This window comes from Panulirus ornatus, chromosome 33 (genome assembly GCF_036320965.1).
Source record: "Panulirus ornatus isolate Po-2019 chromosome 33, ASM3632096v1, whole genome shotgun sequence".
NCBI lineage: Eukaryota > Metazoa > Arthropoda > Malacostraca > Decapoda > Palinuridae > Panulirus > Panulirus ornatus.
In genome coordinates this window covers 5996870-6009519 of record NC_092256.1, presented here as the reverse complement: position 1 = coordinate 6009519, position 12650 = coordinate 5996870, and the positions used below count along the sequence as shown (strand labels likewise).

General features: G+C 42.1%; 1 pseudogene; it reads right to left on the bottom strand.

The window, feature by feature from the left end:
- Positions 1–6194: 6194 nt before the first annotated feature.
- On the bottom strand, positions 6195–9585 carry LOC139759680 (2-hydroxyacyl-CoA lyase 1 pseudogene; annotated as a pseudogene).
- Positions 9586–12650: the final 3065 nt, after the last annotated feature.

Genomic DNA, 12650 nt, shown 5'->3' with positions numbered 1-12650 from the left:
GTTTGAGGACAATGTGTGGTGTGAGGTGGTTTGATCGAGTAAGTAACGTAAGGGTAAGAGAGATGTGTGGAAATAAAAAGATTGTGGTTGAGAGAGCAGAAGAGGGTCTTTTGAAATGGTTTGGGCACGTGGAGAGAATGAGTGAGGAAAGATTGACCAAGAGGATATATGTGTCGGAGGTGGAGGGAACGAGAAGTGGGAGACCAAATTGGAGGTGGAAAGATGGAGTGAAAAAGATTTTGTGTGATTGGGGCCTGAACATGCAGGAGGGTGAAAGGAGGGCAAGGAATAGAGTGAATTGGATCGATGTGGTATACCGGGGTTGACGTGCTGTCAGTGGATTGAATCAGGGCATGTGAAGCGTCTGGGGTAAACCATGGAAAGCTGTGTAGGTATGTATATTTGCATGTGTGGACGTATGTATATACATGTGTATGGTGGTGGGTTGGGCCATTTCTTTCGTCTGTTTCCTTGCGCTACCTCTCAAACGCGGGAGACAGCGACAAAGCAAAAAAATATATATATATATATATATATATATATTTTTTTTTTTTTCAAACTATTCGCCATTTCCCGCGTTAGCGAGGTAGCGTTAAGAACAGAGAACTGGGCCACTGAGGGAATATCCTCACCTGGCCCCCTTCTCTGTTCCTTCTTTTGGAAAATTGAAAAAAAAAAAAAAAATTGAGAGGGGAGGATTTCCAGCCCCCCGCTCCCTCCCCTTTTAGTCGCCTTCTACGACACGCAGGGAATACGTGGGAAGTATTCTTTCTCCCCTATCCCCAGGGATATATATATATATATATATATATATATATATATATATATATATATATATATATATATATATATACATACATATATACCTATGCACACAATTCACACTGTCTGCCTTTATTCATTCCCATCGCCACCCTGCCACACATGAAAATAACAACCCCCTCCCCCTCATGTGCGCGAGGTAGCGCTAGGAAGACAAGAAAGGCCCCAATCTTTCATACTCAGTCTCTAGCTGTCATGTAATAATGCACCGAAACCACAGCTCCCTTTCCACATCCAGGCCCCACAGAAGTTTCCATGGTTTACCCCAGACACTTCATGTGCCCTGGTTCAATCCATTGACAGCACGTCCACCCCGATATACCACATCGTTCCATTTCACTGTATTCCTTGCACACCTCTCACCCTCCTGCATGTTCAGGCCCCGATCACTCAAAATCTTTTTCACTCCATCTTTCCACCTCCAATTTGGTCTCCCACTTCTCGTTCCCTCCACCTCTGACACATATATCCTCTTGGTCAATCTTTCCTCACTCATTCTCTCCATGTGACCAAACGATTTCAAAACACCATCTTCTGCTCTCTCAACCACACTCTTTTTATCACCACACATCTCTCTTACCCTATCATAACTTACTTGATCAAACCACCTCACACCACATATTGTCCTCAAACATCTCATTTCCAGCACATCCACCCTCCTCTGCACAACTCTATCCATAGCCCACGCCTCGCAACCATACAACATTGTGGGAACAGCTATTCCTTCAAACATACCCATTTTTGCTTTACGAGATAATGTTCTCGACTTCCACACATTCTTCAACGCTCCCAGAATTTTCACCCCCTCCCACACTCTATGATTCACTTCAGCTTCCATGGTTCCATCCGCTGCCAAATCCACTCCCAGATATCTAAAATACTTCACTTCCTCCAGTTTTTCTCCATTCAAACTTACCTTCCAATTGACTTGACCCTCAATCCTACTGTACCAAATAACCTTGCTCTTATTCACATTTACTCTCAACTTTCTTCTTTCACACACTTTTCCAAACTCAGTCACCAGCTTCTGCAGTTTCTCACATGAATCAGCCACCAGCGCTGTATCATCAGCAAACAACAACAGACTCACTTCCCAAGCTCTCTCATCCACAACAGACTGCATACTTGCCCCTCTTTCCAAAACTCTTGCATTCACCTCCCTAACAACCCCATCCATAAGCAAATTAAACAACCATGGATACATCACACACCCCTGCCGCAAACCTACATTCACTGAGAACCAATCACTTTCCTCTCTTCATACACGTACGCATGCCTAATATCCTTGATAAAAACTTTTCACTGCTTCTAACAACTTGCCTCCCACACCATATATTCTTAATACCTTCCGCAGACCATCTCTATCAACTCTATCATATACCTTCTCCAGGTCCATAAATGCTACATACAAATCCATTTGCTTTTCTAAGTATTTCTCACATACATTCTCAAAGCAAACACCTGATCCACACATCCTCTACCACTTCTGAAACCACACTGCTCTTCCCCAATCTGATGCTCTGTACATGCCTTCACCCTCTCAATCAATACCCTCCCATATAATTTCCCAGGAATACTCAACAAACTTATACCTCTGTAATTTGAGCACTCACCTTTGTCCCCTTTGCCTTTTACAATGGCACTGTGCAAGCATTCCGCCAATCATCAGGCACCTCACCATGAGTCATACATACATTAAATAACCTTACCAACCAGTCAACAATACAGTCACCCCCTTTTTTGATAAATCCACTGCAGTGCCATCCAAACCCGCTGCCTTGCCGGCTTTCATTTTCCGCAAAGCTTTTACTACCTTTTCTCTGTTTACCAAATCATCCTCCCTAACCCTCTTACTTTGCACACCACCTCGACCAAAACACCCTATATCTGCTACTCTATCATCAAACACATTCAACAAACCTTCAAAATACTCACTCCATCTCCTTCTCACATCACCACTACTTGTTATCACCTCCCCATTAGCCCCCTTCACTGAAGTTACCATTTGTTCCATTGTCTTACACACCTATTTACCTCCTTCCAAAACATCTTTTTATTCTCCCTAAAATTTGGTAAACAGAGAAGAGGTAGTGAAAGCTTTGCTGAAGGTGAAAGCCGGCAAGGCAGCGGGTTTGGATGGTATTGCAGTGGAATATATTAAAAAAGGGGGTGACTATTGGTGACTGGTTGGTAAGGTTATTTAATGTATGTATGACTCATGGTAAGGTGCCTGAGGATTGGTGGAATGCTTGCATAGTGCCATTGTAGAAAGGCAAAAGGGATAAAAGTGAGTGCTCAAATTACAGAGGTATAAGTTTGCTGAGTATTCGTGGGAAATTATATGGGAGGGTACTGATTGAAAGGGTGAAAGCATGTACAGAGCATCAGATTGGGGAAAAGCAGTGTGGTTTCAGAAGTGGTAGAGGATGTGTGGATCAAGTGTTTGCTTTGAAGAATGTATGTGAGAAATACTTAGAAAAGCAAATGGATTTGTATGTAGCATTTATGGATCTAGAGAATGCATATGATAGAGTTGATAGAGATGCTCTGTGGAAGGTATTAAGAATATATGGTGTGGGAGGCAAGTTGTTAGAAGCAGTGAAAAGTTTTTATCGAGGATGTAAGGCATGTGTACGTGTAGGAAGAGAGAAAAGTGATTGGTTCTCAGTGAATGTAGGTTTGTGGCAGGGGTGTGTGATGTTTCCATGGTTGTTTAATTTGTTTATGGATGGGGTTGTTAGGGAGATGAATGCAAGAGTTTTGGAAAGAGGGGCAAGTATGCTGTCTGTTGTGGATGAGAGAGCTTGGGAAGTGAGTCAGTTGTTGTTCGCTGATGATACAGTGCTGGTGGCTGATTCGTGTGAGAAACTACAGAAGCTGGTGACTGAGTTTCATAAAGTGTGTGAAAGAAGACAGCTAAGAGTAAATGTGAATAAGAGCAAGGTTATTAGGTACAGTAGGGTTGAGGGACAATTCAATTGGGAGGTAAGTTTGAATGGAGAAAAACTGGAGGATATCTGGCAGCGGATGGAACCATGGAAGCAGAAGTGAATCATAGGGTGGGGGAGGGGGCGAAAGTTTTGGGAGTGTTGAAGAATGTGTGGCAGTCGAGAACATTATCTCGGAAAGCAAAAATGAGTATGTTTGAAGGAATAGTGGTTCCAACTATGTTATATGGTTGCGAGGCATGGGCTATAGATAGAGTTTGTGCAGAGGAGGGTGGATGTGCTGGAAATGAGATGTTTGAGGACAATATGTGTTGTGAGGTGGTTTGATCGAGTAAGTAATAATAGGGTAAGAGAGATGTGTGGTAATAAAAAGAGTGTGGTTGAGAGAGCAGAAGAGGGTGTTTTGAAATGGTTTGGTCACATGGAAAGAATGAGTGAGGAAAGATTGACCAAGAGGATATATGTGTCAGAGGTGGAGAGAACGAGAAGTGGGAGAACAAATTGGAGGTGGAAAGATGGAGTGAAAAAGATTTTGAGTGATCGGGGCCTGAACATGCATGAGGGTGAAAAGCGTGCAAGGAATAGAGTGAATTCGAATTGTGTGGTATACTGGGGTGGTCGTGCAGTCAATGGATTGAACCAGGGGATGTGAAGCGTCTGAGGTAAACCACAGAACTTTCCATGGTTTACCCCAGACGCTTCACATGCCCTGGTTCAATCCATTGAGAGCACATCGACCCCGGTATACCACATCGTTCCAATTCACTCTATTCCTTGCACACCTTTCACCCTCCTCCATGTTCAGGCCCCGATCACTCAAAATCTTTTTCACTCCATCTTTCCACCTCCAATTTGGTCTCCCACTTCTCCTCGTTCCCTCCACCTCTGACACATATATCCTCTTGGTCAATCTTTCCTAACTCATTCTCTCCATGTGACCAAATCATTTCAAAACACCCTCTTCTGCTCTCTCAACCACACTCTTTTTATTTCCACACATCTCTTACCCTTACATTACTTACTCGATCAAACCACCTCATACCACATATTGTCCTCAAACATCTTATTTCCAGCACATCCACCCTCCTGCGCACAACTCTATCCATAGCCCACGCCTCGCAACCATTCAACATTGTTGGAACCACTATTCCTTCAAACATACCCATTTTTGCTTTCTGAGATAATGCTCTTGACTTCCACACATTCTTCAAAGCTCCCAGAATTTTCGCCCCCTCCCCCACCCTATGATTCACTTCCGCTTCCATGGTTCCATCTGCTTCCAGATCCACTCCCAGATATCTAAAACACTTTACTTCCTCCAGTTTTTCTCCATTCAAACTTACCTCCTAATTGACTTGACCCTCAACCCTTCTGTACTTAATAACCTTGTTCTTATTCACATTTATTCTTAACTTTCTTCTTTCACGCACTTTATCAAACTCAGTAACCAGCTTCTGCTGTTTCTCACATGAATCAGCCACCACCGCTGTATCATCAACGAACAACAACTGACTCACTTCCCAAGCTCTCTCATCCACAACAGACTGCATACTTGCCCCTCTTTCCAAAACTCTTGCATTCATCTCCCTAACAACCCCATCCATAAACAAATTAAACAACCATGGAGACATCACACACCCTTGCCGCAAACCTACATTCACTGATAACCAATCACTTTTCTCTCTTCCTACACGTACACATGCCTTACATCCTCGATAAAAACTTTTCACTGCTTCTAACAACTTGCCTCCCACACCATATATTCTTAATACCTTCCACAGAGCATCTCTATCAACTCTATCATATGAATTCTCCAGATCCATAAATGCTACATACAAATCCATTTTCTTTTCTAAGCATTTCTCACATACATTCTTCAAAGCAAACACCTGATCCACACATCCTCTACCACTTCTGAAACCACACTGCTCTTCCCCAATCTAATGCTCTGTAAATGCCTTCACCCTCTCAATCAATACCCTCCCATATAATTTACCATGAATACTCAACAAACTTATCCCCTTTGCCTTTGTACAATGGCACTACGCAAGCATTCCGCCAATCATCAGGCACCTCACCATGAATCATACACACATTAAATATCCTTACCAACCAGTCAACAATACAGTCACCCCCTTTTTTAATAAATTCCACTGCAATACCATCCAAACCTGCTGCCTTGCCGGCTTTCATCTTCCGAAAAGCTTTTACTACCTCTTCTCTGTTTACCAAATCATTTTCCATAACCCTCTCACTTTGCACACCACCCCGACCAAACACCCTATATCTGCCACGCTATCATCAAACACATTCAACAAACCTTCAAAATACTCACTCCATCTCCTTCTCACATCACCACTACTTGTTATCACCTCCCCATTAGCCCCCTTCACTGAAGTTCCTATTTGCTCCCTTGTCATACGCACTTTATTTACCTCCTTCCAAAACATCTTTTTATCCTCCCTAAAATTTAATGATACTCTCTCACCCCAACTCTCATTTGCCCTCTTTTTCACCTCTTGCACCTTTCTCTTGACCTCTTGCCTCTTTCTTTTATACATCTCCCACTCATTTGCATTTTTTCCCTGCAAGAATCGTCCAAATGCCTCTCTCTTCTCTTTCACTAATAATCTTACCTCTTCATCCCACCACTCACTACCCTTTCTAATCAACTCACTTACCATGCTTCTCATGCCACAAGCATCTTTTGCCAAGTCATCACTGCTTCCCTAAATACAACCCATTCCTCCCCCACTCCCCTTACCTCCTTTGTTCTCACCTTTTTCCATTCTGTTCTCAGTCTCTCCTGGTACTTCCTCACACAAGTCTCCTTCCCAAGCTCACTTACTCTCACCACTATCTTCACCCCAACATTCTCTCTTCTTTTCTGAAAACCCCTACAAATCTTCACCTTCGCCTCCACAAGATAATGATCAGACATCCCTCCAGTTGCACCTCTCTGCACATTAACATCCAAAAGTCTCTCTTTCGCGTGCCTATCAATTAACACGTAATCCAATAATGCTCTCTGGCCATCTCTCCTACTTACATATGTATACTTATGTATATCTCGTTTTTTAAACCAGGTATTCCCAATCACCAGTCCTTTTTCAGCACATAAATCTACAAGCTATTCACCATTTCCATTTAAAACACTGAACACCCCATGTATACCAATTATTCCCTCAACTGCTGCATTACTCACCTTTGCATTCAAATCACCCATCACTATAACCCGGTCTTGTGCATCAAAACCACTAACACACTCATTCAGCCGCTCCCAAAACACGTGCCTCTCATGATCTTTCTTCTCATACCCAGGTGCATATGCACCAATAATCACCCATCTCTCTCCATCAACTTTCAGTTTTACCCATATCAATCTAGAATTTCCTTTCTTACACTCTATCACATACTCCCACAACTCCTGTTTTAGGAGTAGTGCTACTCCTTCCCTTGCTCTTGTCCTCTCACTAACCCCTGACTTTACTCTTAAGACATTCCCAAACCACTCTTCCCCTTTACCCTTGAGCTTCGTTTCACTCAGAGCCAAAACATCCAGGTCCCTTTCCTCAAACATACTACCTATCTCTCCTTTTTTCTCATCTTGGTTACATCCACACACATTTAGACACCCCAATCTGAGCCTTCGAGGAGGATGAGCACTCCCCGCGTTAGCGAGGTAGCGTTAAGAACAGAGGACTGGGCCTTTAAGGGAATATTCTCACCTGGCCCCCTTCTCTGTTCCTTCTTTTGGAAAATTAAAAAAAATGAGAGGTAGGATTTCCAGCCACCTGCTCCCTTCCCCTTTTAGTCGCCTTCTACGACATGCAAGGAATACATGGGAAGTGTTCTTTCTCCCCTATCCCCAGGGATAAATCCCTGATAATTCTTTACAGTATAATGTTATCAAATTTAGTTAAAATAAATCTGCTGCCTTCCCACAAAAGCCAAAAAGTTATGTATAAAACCAATAAGGATTCAGTCAATCATTGTTTGTGAACACAAGGAAAAATACAAAACAATTATTCATTTACATGTTGTTGATATTTTGAAATGCAAATGCATCATATTCTTCTGGCTTAAAGTTTGGAGCGTGTCAGCCAGTCAAAGTCTTGAACTTTGCGTTGAGCTCGAGGGTTGATCATCACATTAATAAGTGAAGGCTTGTTTTCTTCTTCAAGAGCCTGACTAACTGCCTCTTGCAGTTCAGGGACGTACTTACAGAAGAAACCAGTTTCACTGAACATTGAAGCCATGCATTCATAGTGTACAGTTGGCAGAAGTGATGTTGGTGGAGTTGCAATAGCAGCGTCCATTCCATCTCTTATTTCATTGAACAATTCCTTGTCCAAACCACTGTAGATGCCATCATTGTTTACAATGATGACTATGATGGGTAGTTTGTAGCGGTAAATTGTTTCCATTTCCATACCACTGAAACCAAAAGTCCTTCAACACATATGATTCGCTTGCCTGGAACATGGTCTTTGCCCATAAGGCTGCTGCAGTGGCATAACCAAGACCAACACCCATTGTACCAAAAGTACCTGCATACAGTCTGTGGCGTGGAAATTTGTTTAGCAAAATAGTCCGTCCAATGTCCATGGTATTGGCTCCTTCACTGACAATAATACAATCATGTGGTAACAGCTGGTGCAGGTGACGAAGTACTGCGTAGTAGTTCAAAGGTTCTGAAATATCCTGGGCCATTTTAGTACTAATGCTTTTGTTGTCCTGCACTTTCTCTTGAAGTTGAGACCACCAAGATGAGTGTGAGGCAACAAGAGTTCCTGGTACTGCTTCTTGGAGCTGGCCACAAACTGCCCTTAAGTCACCTAGCAAAACAACACTTCCATTCACACTGTTGTGGAACTCCTCAGAACATAAATCCACATGTATAAACTTTACATCTGTTGCATATCGTGGAGGGCGACCAAAATGAAGAATCCAATTCCATCTTGCTCCAAGAAGCAGAATCACATCAGCCTCCAACAATGCTTTGGTGCGAGCAGGAGCCACACACAAAGGGTGGTCATCGGGTACAACTCCTTTGTCCATTGGTGTAGGCAAGAAGGGTATACCAGTCTTTTCTAACAAACAATGGACCTGTTCTTCAGCACGGGCATAGGCAGCACCCTTCCCTACCACCACCAGAGGATGCTGAGCACCACAAAGCAGTGCAACTGCCTCCAAAACAGAGTCTGGTGATGCTAGAGATATTGGAGGTGTGGGACACTTGGATGCTGAAAAATCAGTGACTCATCTACTCTCTCAGCTATGAGATTTCCAGGTAAATCTAGGTATGCAGCACCAGGTCGTCCATAAATTGTGCACTTAATAGCTTTTGCCACATGGTATGGTATAGTATCAATTCTTGGAGGTTGGGCTGAGTATTTGCAATAGATGCGACATGACTCAACCTGTGGATACTCCTAAAAGGCCCCTAGGCCTTCTTGCTCTTGGTCACTGGAGCTACCAATCACCAACAATGGCCAGCAGTTCGTCTGAACATTTGCCAAACCACCAACTGTGTGGAGAAGTCCTGGACCTGACACAACCAAACACATCCCAAGCAAGTAACCTATAGCTTGGGCATCACAGCATGCAGCTTGTTCATTATGCATTCCAATGTACTTAATACCTGCTTGCTGAGCTGCCACTGCTATTTCGACAACAGGAATTCCCACTATTCCAAACATATATCTAACACCTTGCTGAACAAGAGCATCTACTAGAACATGAGCACCATCAGTTTCTTCCCCAGACATCCTACTTTTTTGTTCTGATTCTTTTCTATTGGTTGCCAGTTGAGTCGTCAGAGTTCCTCTTGTCTTGGATATCACCTTATCATATATATATATATATATATATATATATATATATATATATATATATATATATTTTTTTTTTTTTTTTTTCTTTGCTTTGTCACTGTCTCCCGCATCTGCGAGGTAGCGCAAGGAAACAGACGAAAGAAATGGCCCAACCCACCCCCATACACATGTATATACATACGTCCACACACGCAAATATACATACTTACACAGCTTTCCATGGTTTACCCCAGACGCTTCACATGCCCTGATTCAATCCACTGACAGCACGTCAACCCCGGTATACCACATCGATCCAATTCACTCTATTCCTTGCCCTCCTTTCACCCTCCTGCATGTTCAGGCCCCAATCACACAAAATCTTTTTCACTCCATCTTTCCACCTCCAATTTGGTCTCCCACTTCTCCTCGTTCCCTCCACCTCCGACACATATATCCTCTTGGTCAATCTTTCCTCACTCATTCTCTCCATGTGCCCAAACCATTTCAAAACACCCTCTTCTGCTCTCTCAACCAAGCTCTTTTTATTTCCACACATCTCTCTTACCCTTACGTTACTTACTCGATCAAACCACCTCACACCACACATTGTCCTCAAACATCTCATTTCCAGCACATCCATCCTCCTGCGCGCAACTCTATCCATAGCCCATGCCTCGCAACCATACAATGTTGTTGGAACCACTATTCCTTCAAACATACCCATTTTTGCTTTCCGAGATAATGTTCTCGACTTCCAAACATTCTTCAAGGCTCCCAGAATTTTCGCCCCCTCCCCCACCCTATGATCCACTTCCGCTTCCATGGTTCCATCCGCTGCCAGATCCACTCCCAGATATCTAAAACACTTTACTTCCTCCAGTTTTTCTCCATTCAAACTTACCTCCCAGTTGACTTGACCTTCAACCCTACTGTACCTAATAACCTTGCTCTTATTCATATTTACTCTTAACTTTCTTCTTTCACACACTTTACCAAACTCAGTTACCAGATTCTGCAGTTTCTCACATGAATCAGCCACCAGCGCTGTATCATCAGCGAACAACAACTGACTCACTTCCCAAGCTCTCTCATCCCCAACAGACTTCATACTTGCCCCTCTTTCCAAAACTCTTGCATTCTCCTCCCTAACAACCCCATCCATAAACAAATTAAACAACCATGGAGACATCACACACCCCTGCCGCAAACCTACATTCACTGAGAACCAATCACTTTCCTCTCTTCCTACACGTACACATGCCTTACATCCTCGATAAAAACCTTTCACTGCTTCTACCAACTTGCCTCCCACACCATATATTCTTAATACCTTCCACAGAGCACCTCTATCAACTCTATCATATGCCTTCTCCAGATCCATAAATGCTACATACAAATCCATATATATATATATATACTTATTTGTCTGTTTATTTATTATTTATTCATTATACTTGATTGCCCATCCATTCTTATACATACATATATACATAAACACCCATACATGCACATATACATACGTACATATCTATACTTTAAACGCCCACACACATACATATACATACATGTACATATTCATACTTGCTTGCCTTCATCCATTCCCGGCACTATCCCGCCCAACAGGAAACAGCTTTGCTTCCCCCTGCTTCAGAGAGGGGAAGCAAACAGCCACATTTGTTCTCACCCAGTATCTAGCTGTCATGCATAAGATGTATTTTGAACTGGTGTATCTTAATTCATTTTTGTCACTTTAGACCCTTAGCACATATTGCAGTGCAGCAGAGGGTAGTATATTGAAGATAGTACAATTTTATCTTATAATAAGATTTTCCCTTTCATTCTATTCTGTCAAATTCCATGCTTTCTTCAGAACTATATAATTTTCTTCTATTTTTCCCTTCTGGCTGTTTTGCTGGAGGCGGGTACAAGAACCATTACAGGAGTAGGGTTAGGGATGACAGAGTGCAGTCAGGAGTGAAGGCCAATATCCCTACTGTTGTCTGTCTTTCTCATGTACTGTCTGTCCCCTGTCTATCCATTCATGTCTACTATCACACATTTTTCCCCTGCATCTACATCCTATATCCCTGTTTCAAATTCTTTCATCAAAACACCTTTAACCCCCTCTTCTTTATCACTACATGGCAGCAATGCAACCATTGGAAATATTCTTAACTTCAAAAAATAAATTTGCAACAGATGTTTCATTACTAGTGTAGTTGGTACAAAACTAATTATTGTGTCAGGTAGTCATGCAGAAGAAATTATTTCTTCTACTTCAGGCTTCAAGAACAGTGGCATGTGTTCCACGATATTCAGGAGCTGACTATTTCGTATGAGTGTGTCTAAGGTTCCTAAGCAAAGAATGCATGAATCATTTTTTGAATAAAGTACTTATTCTGTCCATCAGATAATAGGTTGTAATCATGGTTTTTCAGATAAATTTCAGACTACTTAGAGACTAATACTCATCATCTAGAGGGTGTACAGTACCTTTATTCAGGCATCACAGCCATTTGTTGTGTGACCCTGTGACACTACAACTTTGGGAAAGGAATTATACTTCCTATCTAATTTGTCAGTATATAAGGTCAGTATTTCCTAATAATATGTACAAGATATTAGAGCACCAGTCTCTTAGACTGGCAGCTTCATATGTTATCATTCAAGTTAAACTTTCCCTTTGGTTATGCCAAACAGTGAGTTTAAATCAGCATATAAATATACCAGTATGTACAAAATCTGAAAGTGTATATGCATTACCAGGGTGCCATTCATCCAGAAATGCATATATGAAGTGATAAAGTTGCCAAGGCAGTAGCTCATGTTATGTTTGATTATCATTCTCATTGAGTACACTTTTTTTTCAACTTGAACAGCAGTTGAGCAAGTGGTCTCCACCTCATTGACTTATTACCCTACATTTAACCTAAAGCCCTTGGCTTACTTTTCAACTCAGAAAATAGGCTTTCGAATGTGAAAGACTTTCTTTTAAGGTTTGTAGAGGATGAGCTAAGGACATAAAACCAACCACTAACCACAGCTTCAACCTAGATATTGT